Source organism: Lynx rufus, unplaced genomic scaffold (genome assembly GCF_022079265.1).
Source record: "Lynx rufus isolate CCGP_SWC_20201006 ecotype Redwood Valley unplaced genomic scaffold, mLynRuf1.p SCAF_2, whole genome shotgun sequence".
NCBI classification, from domain to species: Eukaryota; Metazoa; Chordata; class Mammalia; order Carnivora; family Felidae; genus Lynx; species Lynx rufus.
In genome coordinates this window covers 201,491,448-201,507,050 of record NW_025814834.1, presented here as the reverse complement: position 1 = coordinate 201,507,050, position 15,603 = coordinate 201,491,448, and the positions used below count along the sequence as shown (strand labels likewise).

The 15,603-nt window shown below is 39.1% G+C and overlaps 1 protein-coding gene across 2 annotated transcripts in view; it reads right to left on the bottom strand.

Moving 5' to 3' along the window:
• Positions 1–14,493, bottom strand: part of EYA3 (EYA transcriptional coactivator and phosphatase 3) — a 98,497-nt gene extending 84,004 nt beyond the window's left edge. Inside the window, exon 1 of one of the 2 annotated variants that reach the window (XM_047082536.1) lies at positions 14,383–14,493. The gene's annotated coding sequence lies outside the window, so the exon portion shown is untranslated. The remainder of the gene's footprint in view (positions 1–14,382) is intronic. The other variant, XM_047082537.1, reaches the window with a different exon arrangement.
• Between the last annotated feature and the right edge of the window lie 1,110 nt (positions 14,494–15,603).

Genomic DNA, 15,603 nt, shown 5'->3' with positions numbered 1-15,603 from the left:
AGTCAGACACTCAACCAACTGAGCCACTCAGGAGCCCCAGGCTCTCTCTCTTTTAAGTGACCCTAAGAGAGCCCTTTAGCTCTCACAATTCAGGCATCAGCACAAATCACATTTCTGTGGCCAAAAAAATTGCAACCAACTACATCTTCCAGGCTGAACTGTCTGTGGATAGACAAAAGCCATCACCATGCTGGTGAACTCCCTCCATAAATAAACAGCCCAGCCAAGTGACTGTGGTAAAATTGGGAATTCTTCTGGTTACTTTATTTGGGAGGTATGCCTGACCAACATATCATGGTATTGTCAGCTGTAGGAATATTTATAGTAACTTTACACTTAATAGAATACTTATCTGAACTTACTGAGAATTTTTTTTTAATTCATTTAGTCTGTACCAAATTCTTAATAGAAACAAAACACTTTATTGGGAAGAGATTCTCTAAGAAGAATTGTTCTTATGATTTCTAGTATTATTTCTTAGAAAATCATCCTTTGAAGTTGTCTATAAAACAATCTTTGGGGCATCAGGGTGCCTCAGCCGGTTGAGCATCTACCTCTTGGTTTTGGCTTGGGTCATGATCCCGAGGTCACTGGGCTCTGCACTGAGCATAGAGCCTGCTTACAATTCTCTCTCTCAGGGCACGTGGGTGGCTCAGTCAGCTGAGCATCCGTCCAACTTTGGCTCAGGTCATGATCTCATGGTTCGTGGGTTCAAGCCCCATGTCGGGCTCTGTGCTGACAGCTCAGAGCCTGGAGCCTGCTTCGGATTCTGTGTCTCCTTCTCTCTGCCCCTCCCCACCCCACCCCTCTCAAGAATAAATAAACATTAAAAAAAAAAAAAAAAAGATTCTCTGGGGCACCTGGGTGGCTCAGTTGGTTAAGCACCTGACTTCGGCTCAGGTCATGATCTCACAGTTCATGAGTTCGAGCCCCACATCAGGCTCTGTGCTGACAGCTCGGAGCCTGGAGCCTGCTTTGGATTCTGTGTCTGTCTCCCTCTCTCTCTCTCTCTCTCTCTCTCTCTCTCTCTCTCTTTCTCTGTGCCCCTCCCCACTTGTGTTGTGTCTCTCTTAAAAATAAACAGTAAAAAAAAAAAAAAAAAAGATTCTCTTTCTCTCCCTCTCTAAACAATAAAAACTAAAATATTAAAATCAAATATTATTTAATAAAAATTAACAAAAACTTTTCCCCATAAGCTTCCAATAAAATAGGGAGATGTGTTCTATAGGAAAAATTCCAAAACCAGGGTAAAAAGTATTGAAAAGGAATGAGTTCATCTGAATTAGATTTGTCAAAGTGAGTTTAATAATAATCCAAAGTTCTATTACGTTCCTTCCAACTCTCCTACATTTTAGTAACTTGTCAGTCACAAGCCTAAGAATTTAATGTATAGAGAACCAGACTCCATGGTACTCAAAACCCCCAAAATTTTATCTTCATCCTCTCTTAAATCTGTGAAGTTAACTAAGAGAATCACAACTTTTTTCTGCAGGTGCTACAGACTGATACATGGTTTATACCAACATGAATATCCTGTGCATTGCTTCCACTTACATAGAAAAATTTGTACCCTACTTCATCAAAATTCACAAGTCAAAACTCTATATATCATTCTATAAATCTGTATACCATGTTTATACATCAATTAGCTCTCCATTATTCAGATAAAATTTATCTTACACCATACTAACAGAACTAAGTCTTTTGAAATGTATGTCCTTACCTGTAAGAACTATAAAATCTAAGTTAGGTTCTTTGATCAATGTTTTATTTCTCCAAACTTATTTACTCCTTCAAGAATCCATGAGCCAAAAATTCAGTGCTGTCATTTCAGCACAGAATGAGGAATAGTAAAGGTTTCTTTTTTCATATTAAAAAATTTTTAATTCCAGTGTAGTTAACATACAGTGTTGTATTAGTTTCAGAATGACAGTGAAGTTTTAACACTTGTTATTTTACAATTTTCAACCTAATTCACCTCTGTTGGAGGCAAGTTTGGCAAGCTTAGAGCACTGACTCTGGAGCCAGACTACTTAGGTTCAAATTCCAGCTCTGCACTGATGAGTGCTGTGGGAGTTTAATTATTCAACTCTCCTGTGCCTCAGTTACCCCATCTGTAAAATGGGAATAATAATAATAATATATTATCTTTGTCATAAGGTTTAAATGAGTTAATATTTGTGAAGCTCTCAGAATAGTGCCTGGCACCATAGTAAACATGACAAAGCTGTTTGCTGAAGAAAAATTAAATTAATAAATATCTTAGACATAAGACAAATTCAGGAAGGAAATCTGGTCTTGAGTGAAAGTCAACTCATTAACTCGTTGCTCTTAGTTTTTCAAAGGGAAAAATATTAAAATTATTAAGGATAAGGCCCAAATAGCAAGAGATTCCTATGAGAGATTAACAAGTTGGACCTGTAGTTTTGCTTTTGTCACTTGGCTTGATTCCACATACCCTACACGAGAACTTTCCCTATAAGTCCTTTGCAAGGAAAGTGGTTTTTAAGCTCCTGGACAATAAAACATTAAATGTCAATCACATCCTGTTACTTAGCAAATACACAGAACTCATCATGGTCACAAATACTTTCAGGAGATCCAACTGTGAGTTGTGAGTTATTAATAGCTAACATTTATGGAATGTTTTTTATGGGTCAGACACTGTTCTAAGTATGTTACATGTATAATTCATTTAATCCTCTCAGTAAGTCTGTAAGATAGGTGCTATTGATTATTATTACCATTTTAGAGATAAGAAAAAGTACAGAGAGTAACTTGGCCAGGGTATTTACCTAGTAAGTCACCAACCTGGAATTCAAGCCCAGGCAGCCAAGCTTCAAAGCCTGAGGTTTCAAACCACAGCCATGTGCCATTCAATATGAAACATCACAGACAGGACTGATGACTTTAAAAAGCTGACCAAGCTAAAAATCTATGCTATGTCATGCTATTCACAAGCCAGATAATGAGAAGATACTAAGGCAAGTTTCCTTCTTTATCCTCTCTCATTTTTGTTCTCCCAGGCCTCCCAAGTGAATATGAGTTAATAAAGTGAAGTGCTTTACACAGTGCCTGGAACATAGTAAGTGTTCATTAAGTGTTAGGAGGAGGTGATGATAAAAACAGTAGAGTATGTTGCTGACCCTGCCTCACTCTAATGGCTATGATACGCTAGGAACTGCTGAGATCTCTACTACCTTTCCTCCTTTATGATTACAGAAAAGGAGTTGGGACAATACATACATGCAGTCCACTCTTCAACCGTGTTACTTTCACCTGACCATATACACAAGAGACACTGCTTCACTGCTCAGTTCTCTCTTCTGGTTTACAAAGACTGGATTGGGGCCAGAAGAAAGTAGAATAAAACAGCTTTGTAACCTTTGGACTAGTTGCTAAGAGCAGAAGCAAAGTTCGCAAAACGCAACTTCATCAACTTCAACTTTTGACTATAAGATGGAACCTAGCAAATGATTCTCATGATGGAAGCTCTGCATGTGACCAAGTGTTTTCAACCTCATGATTCTATATTATTGCAGTCTTTAAAATGATGTGCCTAACCACAGTAAAGAACAGAGATGACAGCAATGACAATCAGGGCAATAGGGTCTCCCTCTCAAATGTTCTGCAGTTATTTAGATTAAAAGCATGGGGCGCCTGGGTGGCGCAGTCGGTTAAGCGTCCGACTTCAGCCAGGTCACGATCTCGCGGTCCGTGAGTTCGAGCCCCGCGTCAGGCTCTGGGCTGATGGCTCAGAGCCTGGAGCCTGTTTCCGATTCTGTGTCTCCCTCTCTCTCTGCCCCTCCCCCGTTCATGCTCTGTCTCTCTCTGTCAAAAATAAATAAACATTGAAAAAAAAATTAAAAAAAAAAAAAAAGCTTAACAGAATCAAGATACATTTCAGAGAAAAAAAAAACTAACAAACCCAAACATTTTCAATTCCAAAAAACAATATTAGAAAAAAATCTAGCAGTCATTTGAATTTTTCAAACTCCAGGTATAATGCATTAATGTTGTCTTATTAACTGAGTGAAGACTAACAGTTTTTAATGAAATACACTAAAGCAAAATAGAACAGAAAATATTACAATGTATCACCAGTAGTAAAGATAATATTGTTCCACAAAACTTCTGTTTCAATTTTAAACATTAATATGTACATATACATGTATAAGTACTGGATAATGTATACATACGTGTGTAAGTACTGGGTAACAATGAAAAAATGCATCTTATAGTGGGTCATGATCAAAAAAATTTGAAAGCCACTTTATCAGAATATAAAAAACTGACCAGTCAAGGAGGAAAATATCCACTTCAAACTACACAGGAAATAACATTCAGAGTTCTGGTGGTTCTCTTAGTTAAAAAAAAAAATTTTTTTTCATTTTGTTTATTTAAAAAAAAAATTTTTTTTCAACGTTTATTTATTTTTGGGACAGAGAGAAACAGAGCATGAACGGGGGAGGGGCAGAGAGAGAGGTAGACACAGAATGGGAAACAGGCTCCAGGCTCTGAGCCATCAGTCCAGAGCCTGACGCGGGGCTCGAACTCACGGACCGCGAGATCGTGACCTGGCTGAAGTCGGACGCTTAACCGACTGCGCCACCCAGGCGCCCCTTCATTTTGTTTATTTTAGAGAGAGAGAAAGAGAGGTGGAAGGGGCAGAGGGAGAAAAAGAAAATCTTAAGCAGGGTCCACACTCAGTGCAGAGCCACAGAGCCAAACTCAGGGCTGGATCCCACAACCCTGGGATCATGACCACAGTCTAAACCAAGAGCCGGAGTCTAAACCAAAAGTTGCGGGGCGCTTGAATGGCGCAGTCGGTTAAGTGTCCGACTTCAACTCAGGTCACGATCTCGCGGTCCGTGAGTTCGAGCCCCGCGTCGGGCTCTGGGCTGATGGCTTGGAGCCTGGAGCCTGTTTCAGATTCTGTGTCTCCCTCTCTCTCTGCCCCTCCCCCGTTCATGCTCTGTCTCTCTCTGTCTCAAAAATAAATAAACGTTAAAAAAAAAAAAATTTTTTTTAAATAAACCAAAAGTTGGTTGGGATGTGCAACCAACTCTTAATTAGGTTTTTAAAGGCAACCCTTTACTCTGAAAAAGAATTTAAAAAGGAGAAGAAAACCATCTATAAGAATCAATAGTTTAACAGTTACTCCAAATAAACAAATTTCACAGAATGTGAGGTGCCAACACTAAATAAATATATACTAACAGGAGATACACAGGAATGAGAGAAAGCAAACATTTTCAGTTCATCTAGCTATTAAATGCCACACCAATATTAGAGATGGCTTATACTCTTTGCAAAAGCTCTCATTCCCAATCTCAAGAACACTTATTCATCAGTTATCTGATAGCTGCTTCCCAACCTACAGCAAAGATTTGGTAAAAGGGAAAAGTAGATTTGAAAAGTTCAGTGAAGTAATAACACACTGATTCCTGGAGGATGTGTTGTTGTTGTTTTTTTTTAACGTTTATTTATTTTTTGAGAGACAGAGAGAGACAGAGCGTGAGCAAGGGAAGGGCAGAGAGAGAGAGGGAGACACAAAATCTGAAGCAGGATCCAGGTCTGAGCTGTCAGCACAGAGCCTCACACAGGCCTCGAACCCAAGAACCTTGAGATCATGACCTGAGCTCAAGTCGGACATTCAATCGACTAAGCTACCCAGACGCGTCCTGGAGAATGTTTTTTAATAAGACAGGTATATACTACTTTTTACCCTAAAATGTTCTCTTAATTCTGAAATTTTCTAAAAAAACAAATCATATACACATTTTGGATTATGCTGTCGACAAAGAGTGAAACTGCCATATTAATATTATCAATCTAGTAGGAAAAAATTAACATTATTGTCTTAAATTAAAATTCCCTCTTATTTTAGGGGCGCCTGGGTAGCTCAGTCGGTTAAGCGTCCTATTTCAGCTCAGGTCATGATCTCATGGCTTGTGAGTTTGAGCCCCGCATCGGGCTCTGGGCTGACAGCTCAGAGCCTGGAGCCTGTTTCAGATTCTGTGTCTCCCTCTCTCTGGCCCTCCCCTGTCCACACTCTGTCTCTGTCTCTCTCAAAAATAAATAAACATTAAAAAAAATTTTTTTAATAAAAAATAAAATTCCCTCTTATTTTGAAAAAAGGAGGAACAACAGGTGAAACTGACCTAAATCTTTTTCAACTACTATGGAAACTTAAGAATAAAGTTCAATTCTACCTAAGAGCTAATCATTCTAATTTATTCCCATAGTAACAGTGCTGCTAGCAGAAACAATTTTCCTAAATTCAGTAATTGCTACATTATTCAATTTCAGGTGAAAAAAAAACTATTGAAATTTTAGGAGATAAACTAATTATCAAACCCATATATAAAAAAGAATTGCTTCTGAAACAAAAATTAAATGTTTAAACCAAAATAAGGAATATTCTAAATCACCATAGCAAAGCTTCTCAGATCCATATTTTTCCCACCAAAAAGAAAAAAAATCAAGACAAAAGCTACTATGAAAAATGGTGTACTAAATTAATGTCTGAATTAATAAAAGGAGTTAATATATAAGAAATAAAATTAGTATCCCTAACCAAGTGTCCCTTCTTACCAGAAAATAACTATAGTTTTCTTCTGCTAACCAGATTCCATGATTCTCAATTGTTTCAAAAACTCAGAAAAATAACTTCTCATATCTCAGTCCCAGACTCCTACATTAATTAAACTACACTTCAAATGATATAAAATCATCTCCTTCCCTTAGAGATGCAACAAGAATTTTTACATTTGGGAATAATAAAAGCACAAAAGAAGTAATATTAATATAATTAGTAATATTCTAAATGACTACATGCATTTTTTAATTTATAAAGGAAATGGTTTGTGAAAGTTCTCCTCGTTTCTAAGTCAAACTAAAAACACTCTTTTCTAAGAAAAACTAAAAACACTAATTTAAATATATTAATCTCAACATAACAGTCCTAAGGAAATGGAAGTACTTAATTTTGCACAAATTTCCAACTTTTCCAAATTTACTACAGGTAAATCAGAAATCTCAGTTTGTTTTCTATTTCATATTTCGAAGTTGTTAAATTCATAGTGGACACATTAAGATTTCAGAGTTTAAGACTATTACATAAATTTAATACTCTGCAGATCAAAGAAAGGAAGTATAATAAGATCAAGAGGTAGGACATTTTAGGGGCGCCTGGGTGGTTCAGTCAGTTAAGCTTCGGACTTCAGCTCAACTCATCATCTCATGGCTTGTGTGCTCGAACCCCACTGACAGCTCAGCCTGGAACCTGCTTCTGATTCTGTGTCTCCCTCTTTCTCTGCCCCTCTCCCACTCACGCTCTGTCTCTCTCACTCTCTCTCTCAAAAATAATAAACATTAAAAAAATAGAGGAAGACATTTTAGTAATATAGAATACATTTTATTAAATATGCTACCTTTTCTCCAAATAACTCAAAAGTAACCAACTTCCACACAATAATTTTTTAGTATATGTGCTGCCGAAGCGAGCACCACACAATAATTTTTTAAAGAGGGAAAGATATGGTCCTGCTTTCCTTTTTTAATACATGATTTTTGCCATCTAAGAAACACAGGTGGTAAAAGGGTTTGCAATTTGCCTTAGGCCAGCCCATGTAAAACCCCTCTCTAAGGTTCCCAAGCCCAAAGTGGTCCTCTGATAACAGTTTCCGGCAAACTGGATTTTTAACCTTAACCTACAAAGGAAGAAATCACTAAATTAGTATAACGCTGTACAAAAAGGTCATGAACTCTAAAGCCAGAAAAACTAAGTTCAAATCCAGCTCTCTGGCTAACTAGCTGTGTTACTTTGGGCAAGTTATATAACTTCCATGCCTTGGTTTCCTCATTGGTAAAATGGAGATAAGAACAGTATTTACTTCACAGTGTTGTACAGCTTAAGGAGTTCATACATGTAAACCACTCAGAGTAGTTCCTGGCACATAGTAAGAGCTATATAAAGCTGCTTTTATTTTTTACTGTTTTACCAATACAGATTTTTACAGTTCAGTTGCAAAAGTTTCCCAAATGAAATTTATTTAATTGTACCTATAAAAAAAATATATAATTTTATATTAAACAGTGATGCAAATTAATGTAAGAACCTTAAAATCAAATAATGATGAGAAATCACTGTTTTGAAAACAATAGAAAATCACAAAATCTAGCTTAAAAAAATCATATACAATTGTCACTGAGAAGTGACACTTTCTTAGGATTAAGCTTATTTTAATTCTAATTATATTTTCTTCTTTTTTTCCTACACCCTGGTGATACAGGTTATGTTAAATCTTATGGTTTAATTCAAATATGTACAAAGAAAACCAAATTCAGGATTTAAGTGTAAACGCCAGCCTTATGTATAATGCTACCTAGTTCACATGAACAGCCTATATACGTATTACTAAAACTGTACATAGTAGGTACCCAAAAGAAACTTGCTAAAAGAAATATATTCTTTTTGCCCTATTTTCTAGGGCAAATAAAAGTAAATCTACCTAGTACAAATATTAACCAAGCTGATAAGTTAAAGTGCATCCAACACAATTGGTAGTAAGATCTGTAAGATATTAAGTACTATTTTTTTTATTTTTCTTTTTGTTTTGTTTTTTTAATTTTTCCACCCAAATTTTGGAATCATTTGTTCCAGTTCTATGAAAAATGCCACTGGAATCTGTAGATTACTTTGGGTAGTATGGACATTGTAACAATATTAGTTCTTCCAGTATATGAGCATGGACTACCTTTCCATTATTTATGACATCTTCAGTTTTTTTATTTTTTATTAAAAAAAATTTTTTTTAACCTTTATTTAATTTTTAAGAGACAGAAAGAGACAGAGCATAACCGGGGAAGGGGCAGAGAGAGAGAGGGAGACACAGAATCCAAAGCAGGCTCCAGGCTCTGAGCTGTCAGCACAGAGCCCGAAGTGGGGCTCGAACTCACAAAACGTGAGATCATGACTCAGGCCGAAGTCGGACACTTAACTGACTGAGCCACCCAGGCACCCCTACATCCTACATCTTCAGTTTTTTAATCAATGTCTTACAGTTTTCTGTGTACAGGTATTTCACCTCCTTGGTTAAATTTACTCCTAGACATTTTATTCTTTTTGATGCTATTGTAAATGGGATTGTTTTCTCAGTTCTTCTTCTTTTTTTTTAATCTTTATTTATTTTTGAGAGAGAGAGAGAGAGAGAGAGCGAGCAGGGGAGGGGCAGAGAAAGAGGGAGACACAGAATCTGAAGCAGGCTCTAGGCTCTGAGCTGTCAACACAGAGCCCGATGCGGGGCTCGAACTCATGGACTGCAAGATCATGACCTGAGCCAAAGTCAGACGCCCAACCAACTGAGCCACCCAGGAGCCCCTCAGTTACTCTTTTTTGACAGTTCATTATCAGTGTGTAGAAATGCAACAGATTTTTGTACATTGATATTTTATCTTGCAAATTTACTGAATCCATTAATTGTAACAGTTTTTTGTGGAGACTTTAGGTTTTCTACAGGTAGAATTAGGTCACTTGCAAACAGTAACAGTTTAACTTATTCCCTTACTAACTTGGATACATTTTCTTTTCCTTTTTCTGCCTAATTGCTGTGGCTAGGACTTCAATACTATGTTGAATAAAAATGGTGAGAATGGACATCCTTGTCTTGTTCCTGATTTTAAAGAAAAAGCAGTTGACTGTTTGTGATGGGTTTGTCACATATGGTCTTTGTTATATTGAGGTATGTTTCCTCTATTCCTATTTTGTTAAAAGTTTTAAATCATGAGTTTTACAATTTCAATGGATGTTGAAAGGTTAGGACTACTTATACATTTCCTTTTTTGATTTAAAATACTACTATGGGGCACCTGGCCGGCTCAGTCGGTGGAGTATATGATTCTTGATAATCTCAGGGTTATGAGTTCAAGCCCTATATTGAGCATAGAAATTACTTAAAAAAAAAAAAAAAAGTAAAATACAACTACATATTTAAAAGAAGAAAACAGTAAAGTTTTCTTAAAAACATAAAATTTTATGAAGTCCATATTTCAAATATGTTTTTAAATATACTACAAATAAAGAAGATACTCTAATTATTTTTACATTTAAAAATTAGATACCTTAGGACCTAGGTTGATGGGACCAAATAAAAATATTGAGATGATGATGTGGTTGCTGCTCCATTATCTATGTTCTCTGTCAATAAGACATATTAATAAGGCAGTTCGTAGCTTAAGCCATATATTCTGTATAAGAACATACACCTGTATTTTTACGTTAATCGGCAAAAAGTCCACCTATTTTCAACTTTATTACAAATAAAATAAATAACCCCCTAATATAAATGAATGTAGGGGAAGAATAAGCTTTTCCTAATATTCTTAAATGCATTTTGAACTTTTAAAAAAATGTTTATTTATTTTGAGAGAGAAAAACAGCATGCACAGGAGAGCAAGGGGAGGGGAAGAGAGGGAGGAGAGAATCCCAAGCAGGCTCTGTGCTGTCAGCATGAAGCCCAAAGCCGCGCTCAATCTCACAAACCATGAGATCATGACCTGAGCCGAAATCAAGAGTCCAACGCTTAACCATCTGAGCCACCCAGGCGCCCCACTTTGAATTATTTCTATGTTGAACTAGTCTACGTTAACTATTTTGAACTAGTCTTCCTCCATTTAAAATACACATAAGTTAAGATATCTCCTTGTTATATGTAGAACACAAAAATCTCTTAGACAACTACCGAAAAAGAAGTTCTATCAGCCTTTTATCTGAAAGCAAAACAAAAAGAACGAAGTTATGAAGTGGTTTAGGCAGATCATAGAAACCATCACACCACAAGGTAAGGATGTGGTGTGGGTGTACTTTGTTTCTTATATTTTTAATATTTTTTTAACGTTTATTTATTTTTGAGACAGAGAGAGACAGAGCATGAACGGGGAGGGGCAGAGAGAGAGGGAGACACAGAACCGGAAGCAGGCTCCAGGCTCTGAGCCATCAGCCCAGAGCCCGATGCGGGGCTCGAACTCACAGACCGCGAGATCATGACCTGAGCTGAAGTTGGCGCTTAACCAACTGAGCCACCCAGGCGCCCCAGTTTCTTATATTTTTAAAGCTGCATTTTCCTTAAAACATATCCTAGGGTTCAAGAATAAAAGTTTAAATATGTAAAACAACATACAGTAACAAGTAAAATGACAAAAAATAATCAAAAATAATTGAACCAAATAAAAATAGAAAACCTGGTATGCATAAACTAATATGAGAAATTTATTTTAAATGGAGTCCTCAGGGTTACAAAATAAGACTGCCAAACTGAAGGAGAAATTTCTATGGAAAACTGACATCAATTCCTCTCCTGAGCTTTACAAACACATACACTAAGCTGTCTCTAGTGATAATTTTTGTTGTTGTTTGGAAGCTGGGTAGGACATGCACACTTTTCAGAAATTAGAAAGTCTATTAGTGTTTGGTAGAAAGACAGGAGCACGAACACAAATGCTCCAGTGAGACCACAGGATGTTCATGTAAAGGCTTTTAGGCAGCATTCATATCATAATGGGCTAAAATGATTTTAGAAGAAAAGAGAGAAAGAGACTCCCTAAGACTTTTCAACTTTTACTTCTGCACAACAGTTTCTTTCTAGGGGCCGTCTTTGAAGGCAGCCTTGAATTTAAAAATCTGTCATAAATTCCTTCTCCTAGAATTCATTCCTATGGCACAAATGTATTGAAATGAACCACTAGGGGCACCTGGGTGGCTCAGTACGTTAAGCTTCCAACTGACTTTGGATCAGGTCATGATCTCACAGTTTGTGAGTTTGAGCCCCACTCTGTGCTGACAGTACAGTGCCTACTTGAGATTCTCTCCCTCCTTCTCTCTCTGCCCCTCCCCTGTACTCTCTCTCTCTCAAAAACAAATAAATAAACTTAAAAAAAAAAAAGAAGAAGAAGAAGAAACGAACCACTAAATACTACATTGTGCTCTCTGGCCTACAACTTTGAGAGAACTAAAACCCACTTCTCTGAGTGCATGACTCTGAGTACAAGACTTCTGTATTTGTAAAAACTGACCTTGGAAAAATCACCAATTCTTTAAGTCTTGATTTCCTTATTTGTAAAATAAAAGGGTAAGTTTGAGCTCTACAGAACCCTCCAGCTGTAACCTGTAGAAATCCATCTAGGTTTAGACTTAGACATGCTCAAGAAATAGAAAGTTCAGAAGAATGTGGAAAGATGGTCTTGCATCAATCCAAATATAAATCTATCTATGGAGTGCCCACGGCTAAAAAAAAAAAAAAAAAGTCCACAAACTTAGAGGTAAAGAAGCAGTTAGAGGGAGTCAGCCCATACTCACTGGGGTTAGTTTTTAAGGATGTGAAATGAGGAGACCCAGGTTGAACAGAAGCTGGAGTTTCCAATGTAGGTGCTGGGGAGAAGGTATGGGTAAAGAGCTTTCCAAAGGGCTTCCCTCAGCAGTTAGATAAGGACTGAAAACCACCCAAAGGGTCCTTCTCTGTGGCTTCTAGGACTAATATGGCCAAGCTCCAAAGTCCCTTGCTAAAAATAGCTGAAGGGAGCAGCCCCATTCTGGAATGAGCAAGGTCTATGCTCTGCTTGTGTATGTATATGCATCATATAATGAGAGAAACTCTTCTCTAACTCACCAGTCAAACGTGAAGCAGACACTTCACTTAAATACTAAATCTCAGAGCACAATTTATATTTCAAAAGCAGATCACATAAAAGTATTTGCAATCAAATGCCAGACATACACCACAAACACTGGAAAAACAAAAATAAAAATTATCCAACGCTGTGTCTCAAAATATACCTCGGATCACAAAATTTGAGACACTAACCCCTATTAAGTCCAATCTCTTCATCTTGGAGGTGACTAAAAGCCATCAGAGAAACTTTAAAAATTTAAGAGAAACCTAACTCTCAAATGAGAAAACGATGGTTTTTAAGACTAAGGTGGAGGGGCGCCCGGATGGCTCAGCTGGTTAAGCGTCAGACTTCGCTCAGGCCTTGATCTGGCAGTGGTGAGTTCGAGCCCCCGTCGGCATCTGCGCTGACAGCTCAGAGCCTGGAGCCTGCTTGGGATTCTGTGTCTCCCTCCCTCTCTCTGCCCCTCCCCCGCTCGCACTCTATCAATCTCTCAAAAATAAACATTAAAAAAAAAAAAGACTAAGGTGGAAACAGTAAGGAAAAAATAAAAGAACAGTCGAAGTAATAAAGTAGTGTAATGGCTGGCTTATGAAGAAACAGGAAGAAAAACAGAAAACTTGTCAATACGGTAAAAGCGAAGAAACCATCTGTAAGAGGTTAAAGATAAAGGTACATTTGCACCCGGAGTTCAATTAATGAAAACGTACTCTGAAACTACTAGAGTGCACTCTTTGGCAGAAAACGTTTCAGTAACTCTAAAATTTCTGGCAAGGAGCTTGTAAATCTGGGGCTAAAAATCTCCCAAGAAACTCTCGTCTTCTGTCATAGCACCTTGTCCTGTAAGTAAAGCCCATGCAGAACACAGAGCTGATCGTCCGCATTTTTGCCTCAGCTGTGCACATCCACTCTCATGGGGCAGAAAACCCAAAAATGACAGCACGTCCTCATGGCCTGTCAGTTAACAAGACCACACAAGCCCAACCGCTAGCTGTTCCGTGTGCCTGCCACCTGTTAGCCTGCTCCAGAGAGAGCCCCCCAAACTGTGGTCCAGCAAAGAAAAAGGGAACGCCTTTGTTGTTCCCCAACTACGGAAGCTACCAGAGTCTAACCCTACGCCTCAAGGCAAAACTTCCCCCAAGCCGGATGAATCGGCCGACACTGGGGCTTTGGCTAAGCCCTTCTCTAGCTAAGAAAAGGCGGGAGAACCCCAGGCGAAGCACAGATGTCACCTACTAGTCCCGGGAGGGGACAGGGATGGAAGGTGACGGAAGTTGGGGGGCCGGACCTAGGACCCTAGAGAGACGAGCTCAGTTTCGCAGTGGAGGAGGGGAAGCACAATGAGGAGGTGGGCCGTCCCGCTGCGGGAAAGAACAGCGAGAACCCCGGGAGGTGCTAACGTGAGAAGCAAGGGAAAAAGCGAGAGGCAGTGGTGAGGGAAGCGCTGAGGCGAAAGGCAAGAAACCCGGGCTTGTAACGGGGGGATGAGGAAAACAGCGAGGCGAGAGGTGCGCGGAGGCCAGCAAAGCTAAGGGGGAGGTGAAAGAGTCGAGGCCGGCGAGGGAAAGGGCTGGAGTGAGGGAAGCACTGCAGGGACAAGGGACAGGCAAAGAAAACCCCCACCCACAGGGACCGGGACAGAACTCTTGACCCGTCCCCGTACGGGCTGTACTCTACCGGCCGCACTCTGACCCTGTCGCGGCGGTGACTCACCCTAAGGTTGCAGAGGCCCCAGAGCAGGACATGGGTACTGGTCCAGACCCACAGCAGAACCCAGCGGATGGAGGAAACCGCGGCGTTAGCGTGACCCGGATGCGCATCCCTAGGAACCGGAAGTCAGCGGCCAGGGTCACCTCACAATCCACACCTCTTTCCACCAGAAGCCTCTGGGCGCATGTGTCAGGCCTCACGGGGCGGGGCGGGGCAGGGAGGCGCCTAGATCCCGCCCACTCCGCCGTTCCGGGAGCTCCGCCCCTGGTTACGCCCCACCGCGCGCCATGGAGCGGCTTAGTGCTGAGGGGCTGATTTCTTGCTTCGCCCAGGAACTGGTGGTGCTTCTGCGGCACAAGCAGCCACGACAAAAACAAACAAAAAAACAAAAACTTAACGCTTTCATATTTTTAGAAAGGCTTTTAGAATGCATGTAATGCGTGCCTCCCTAAAGCGATCGTGAGAAGAAATGCTGGTTGTATCTGGTAGTTTTAGAAAAAGTGCGGGAGGAAGAATGGGTGGGAAGTTTTGGAAGACGCTGGTGGGGAGGCGAACCCAATATTGGTTTATTCCCAACGTCTATTGGTCTTACAGTACCTTCTATTGCGTGCACGCTATTTTATGTGATAATTTTATCAGAAACAAAATTTATAGATGCTTCACTAACTTTAAGTTACTACCCAAATAGGAGCAGGGTTGAATTCAGGCATGTGGAGACCTGAAATTTATTCAATTTGAGGGCCCTGTTAAAGAAAATCCAAAATTACAAATACAATATTAGGTATAAAAATGAGTCTTTGGAATGAGAAAAGAAATTACAAATTACAAATTTTAAAACTTCACAAATAACACAAAATCCAGAAAAATTACACACTGTTTTTAAACTGATAACACCTCTAAAATACTTCTTTTCTACATTTTTTGGGCTGTATACTCTTTGATCACCTCTTCCTATGACAACTTATTAAGTAATATCATTTATTAAAATCCTTGACTCCTCTCTTTCACACCCTTCATCTAACTCATCAGTGAGTTCTGCATAATCTGCCTTTAAAATTTGTTCAGAATCTGACCATTTACTGCCTCTACTGGTACAAACCACAGTCGATGTGCGACTGCTCTTTTTATATGCTTCCTTTTCCACAATCTGTTAATACCACATCAACAGGCTTCTGTTAACACCTTAAGCAGATCCTGTCCCCGCTCCAATGGATTCCTGTTTCC